Genomic DNA, 5,267 nt, shown 5'->3' on the forward strand with positions numbered 1-5,267 from the left:
CTGTGGTCAAACAATGGTCAAACTACTTATTCAAGAAATATTAGTGTTACTAAAAAATTATTGTTTTTTAGAACAATAGTTTTAAACTCAAACAGTGAAATATGTGACTTCATGCTCAAGCTAAATTCCTGAGGGTTAATAGGATTGACATCTTAATATTGTCAGGAAAACAACAAGTGCAGACTTGGAAACGAGGGAGAATAGAACCCGGAAGTTAAGCGTGCTCAGGCTGGAGTAGTGAGAGGATGGGTGACCGTTCGGGAAGTTAGATAATTTGGAATGATGAGGGATGATTAGAGATTAAATTGAGCAGTGATGAGGGGTGATTAGAGATTAAAGGTTAAAATAATTCAGAAATTTGAAAATAAAAAAAAATTCAAAAAAAATCAGAAAATTTCCTTTAGTACCGGTTGGTGTTACCAACCGGGACTAAAGGTGGACCGGCCACGTGGAGGGCCTTTAGTCCCGGTTCTGGATTGAACCGGGACTAAAGGGTCAGGGCATTAGTACTGACCCTTTAGTCCCGGTTCTAGAACTGGGACTAAAGGCCCTTACAAATCGGGACTAAAGGCTCTTTTTCTACCAGTGAACACTTGCATGGACGCTAAGATGCTTCAGGTTTGTAAACGTCTGAAGAATAAACACCGGGAAATCATGCTTTTTTTGTACAATATACAAGAAGAAAATAGTTGTAAGATGCTGCGATGATTCAGTGTTGGGTATATATCTCTAGAAGTACTGAACTGTGTCCACAGGTGTAGTAACAGACGCAGCTTTGCAAGCCTCCTCATCTTGGACCGAACCATGCACATACATATAATGGCAGTAGTAGGACATTATAGAGAAGATCAATGATCACAAAAAAAAAATATAGCATGGAAGCACATAGAGAGTTAGCCGCAGATGAAACACATAGTAAAAATATTGGTCTAGAAATGGGAAGAAGTGATTCATAGTTGAGATATTCAATCACACTGGTAGTCTTGAGAGTTAAATTTTCACTGGTTCAACACTATTATATGCAAGAAATCAGATTTTCTTGAAAAGAAAATGCTTGAATTGGAAGTGATAGACGCAGAAGAAATTAAAAAAATTCGATTCTATTTCAAAAGTCAAAGAGATGGAGCAACATGAGTAATTATGCACTGCCATTTTTTATCGTGTGTGGTCTACGTGCAACAACAGGAGTAACCATGCAATTTAAATTTTTCATTGCGTTGGCTACTGCTTGAAGTTTAACAGTCACGTCCTGCCGATCAGGACGAAGACCATCCAACATTGTACCTAAAAACTTCCCTATTTGTCCAACCCAATGGTTCAAGCATTTCACCAAACAGGTTGTGTGCACCAGACTGACACGCACGCAGCCGTTGCCCGAGGCGATGCTGGCTCAGCGCCGCTCGGGAGCACCATGCACGTGGTCAATCACTCACACACACGCCTGACGCAGCTGTCCATGTCCATAGACACCACGCACACAGCACACAGCTGGACGAGTTCCGCACGCGTACACCGCGGCCAGGAAAGCTCCGGGATCCTGCACTTGCACGCACACAGCCGTCCATGTGCGTGGGCTTCGGTGCTTGCTTCCGTGGCCTCTGTGAAGAGTGAGCTCGAGCCGCGCGTGGTGCAGTGCTCGCCGACCGCGTCGAGGTGGCCGGCGAGGCGGCGACGAAGGGAAGGGAGGACATGGCGGAGCGGGGCTGCTGATTCCCGTAAGCTGCATCGACAAGGGAGGCGGAGCGGAGCCGATTGGCAGCAGGGCGGGCCGCCGGAGAGACATTTCAACGGAACCGGTACGGCAAGAAATCCACCGTCGACGTGTGCGTCATGATTCGTGCGCGGGCCCACCATTATTTCTCGGTTCCGGCTATATACCAAGGATCCGACTTGCCAGCTCTCTCCCCGTGCTCACATCCGTGCTTACGAGAGACTATAGACACCCACTGGACCCACATGCATGTGTGACAGGAAAATGTTATCAGGTTCTCTTTCTTTATCTTACACAATAAATCTAGAGTTTCCCATAAATATACTCTTTTATTTCATCTTTGCTAATTTAAACCATTCACATATATTGACTCATAATTTTATTTTTGAAACTTTTTATATATTCGAAGTCCTAGCACCAGGTCCGTTAGAACAAGATCAATTTTTGATACATTTCGAACATATTTAAATTTCAACATTTCAATTCAGTTATTACTCAGTTTGTTTCAGTGTGGGGAACTGCTTGATGATTAAAATTTCTTTAAATTTTTAGTGATTTTTTTAACTGAGTGTGACATGTTTTTAAGAGGAGTGAAGTTTTTTAGTGAAATTAGTTTGTTTCGAGGAGTGGATTTTCTTTAAGTTTTCTGAATTGACTGAAATGAAATTTTTTGAATGAGTGCATTTGTTTTAAAAAAATAAGTGAGATCACTTCTTTGAAATGAAGTGAAATTATTTTTAAAAAATATCAATCATTTCAGAAAATCATTGAAATGGATGGACTCAATAATTAAAAAAATGAAGTCACTCTTTTTGAAATAACTGAAATGGATGTTTTTATATAATTCAAACCGGTCTTTTGAAATAATTTGATATCAGTATTTTGAAATTACAATTGGAGCTGGTTTTTCTGGAAAAAAGAAATTTGTTCTTTTTTAAATGAGTGTTTGAAATAATTCTATCTTCTCTTTGAGAGAATTGAAATGAGTGTTCAAAATAATTCAGATCATTTTTTACAAACTGAAATCAGATTATTTAAACATATGAAATGACTTTTTTAATAATTGAAATCAATTTCTTGAAGTGAAATAAGTTGACTGAAATGTTGATATATAGACCTGCTTGAAAAGTATCCAAGATTAGTCTTGTTATAAAGGTTTGTGCGCGAGGAGTTCAAATATATTGAAATTTTTTGAAATTATGGTTTAGAAGATATTGATGGTTTAAATTAGCAAAGTTGAAATAAAATGTTGGAGTTCTTGTGTGAGAGAAGAGGGAATGGGCTTGTCACATGCCTGCAATGCCTGCAACTAGAAGCAAAGGACAGTGGTGGGTTAGCTAGGTGAAATACCAGTATTCAATAAACTAGAAAAAAACATTTCTATACAACATGGGGTGCAACATACAGTTTGATGTGGCATGAGCGGATTGGCTAGCGGGTTGCCAGTAGCTACCAACACCGCTAGATTTTCCACTTTCAACGCACCGACAACTAGGAGTATGAAAGGGGGCATGCACCTTGCAGAGGAGAGAGAGAGAGAGAGAGCGAGGAGGATGTGACTCTTAGGGTGGGACTGAGGTGCGCCATGCAAGCGTCTAGATTCTCCCACGGCTCTTGATTTAGGGTCGTTGTGTCATTCTGTGGGATTTTGAACGTTTGGACAAGTCCAGCCCAATCTAGTGATATGGCCAAGGATGATGCGATGACGACAAGAAGTGAAGATTTTCCATTTATATCTTGAGTTATAGGAGTAGCACACTATTAAGAGGGGGTCAAAGGGGCTCATGATATATTTGCTCAAGTCAATATCTCCTAAACACTATTTCATACACACAAAGTCCAAAGCCATATAGGCTACCTAGTCACACCTTTGGATTGGCTCAAATCCTAAGTTCACTGAATGGCTGGAGTATCCGGCACACATGCCAAATTGTCCCATTGATGTCCGGACTGTCTGGGTCGCTTGTCGTACTGTCCCACTACATAACCCAAAATATCAGTAGCAAAAAACACCCAGTTTCACATTAAGATGAACAGTTCATCAGAGAGCTTGCTCAACCGGGCTATTGGTTGGACTGTCCGGTGAATGGCCAAAGTAACCGGGCTACTATCCAGACTATTTGGCTTGTGGTCCCAGAACATCTGTAAGTAAAATTGCCAAGATGGATAGTGGGACGGACGAATTATCAGGGAGTTGTTTTATCGAGCAGTTCTTGGACTATTCGGGTTGCTACCCAGACTACCATCATACTGCCAGATTGTTCGGGCTAAGTGTCAGATTGTCCATCACGTGCACTATTTCCTTTGTTTATTTGTTTTATTTGTGCCTTGTCTCAGTGGTTGGACTGTTTGGGTTCCTAGCCGGATTGTCCAGCCTGTGCAAAAACTGTCCCAAACGGCTAGTTCTTTGGAGGGCTATATATACCCCTCTACCACTTTGGGGAGGGGTTGACCAACACAATATTAGGACCCTGGACATTTCAAAAGGCTCACTCTCCTTTCTCCACCAAATCGTGAATCCTATGGAGATTTGTGAGAATTCTTGAGAGAATTTTTACCCATTGATAGATCCACTCGTCCTCTATCTTTTGATAAAACCAATTTGTGATTCGGGCAAGTCTTGATTTGTTCACCTTTAATCATGTTACTCTTGGAGGTTGGAGACTCCTAGTCGGTAGAAGTGCTCCGGTGAGAAATCGACTAATGATTTACCCCGGAAAGTTTGTGAAGGTTTGGAGGCCACTTCAAGGTCTACTACTAGTGGTTGATAATCACATCTGTTTTCATATCTTAAGGAGATTAGGGTGAGCCTTTGGGGTGTTGATGTGCCTTCATCGAACACCCCTCCCGCCAATGGTGATTTGCTTCCCTCCAAAGAAGTGAACATCAAGATACATCCTCGTCTTCGTGTTTCCGGTTATCCCTCTAGCTTCCTACTCATTGTTTACTTTGGTCACCTGACGGTGCACTTGATATATCATATTGTGTTGCTTAAACATCACATCACTGTGATCCCCTCACTACACTTGTTATCTCACCTAGCAATTTTTTAGGCTCACATTTATATTTTCCCACTTTCCTAAACAAACTAATAATCAATTAAAAAATTTGATTGTCCCTATTCAACCCCTCCCCCCTCTAGGTCCATCTCGATTCATGTTTCTTATCTATTTGCTTTCCTAGTGGTCAGTTGTCTACAATTTTTAACTTAGCTTAATGACCCCATTTAGAGTTCTTCCACCAGTTTTGGTTTGGTTCTGAGCTCAGTTGTTTTAAGGAAACATAAATATCTATGTGTCACGGCGAAAAAAGGATCTATGTGATGGTTTACTGACTGGTTAAATATGCAACTTTAGTCAATGGCAATTACTCCCTTTTGTCTGCCTATGTTGCAAACTTCATATTTTGCATTTGGCATCATTTTGGATTTGAAGCGCTTGGATCAACTAGATGGGCAGGACAATGTGCACCAATACTGCTATGATGAGCTTCTCGACATTCTCATCGAGCCCCTCAGTAGATAGAAGCTCGAGAATGTTCTCCATGTTACAATCTA

The sequence above is a fragment of the Triticum dicoccoides genome, chromosome 3A (assembly GCF_002162155.2).
Source record: "Triticum dicoccoides isolate Atlit2015 ecotype Zavitan chromosome 3A, WEW_v2.0, whole genome shotgun sequence".
NCBI classification, from domain to species: domain Eukaryota; kingdom Viridiplantae; phylum Streptophyta; class Magnoliopsida; order Poales; family Poaceae; genus Triticum; species Triticum dicoccoides.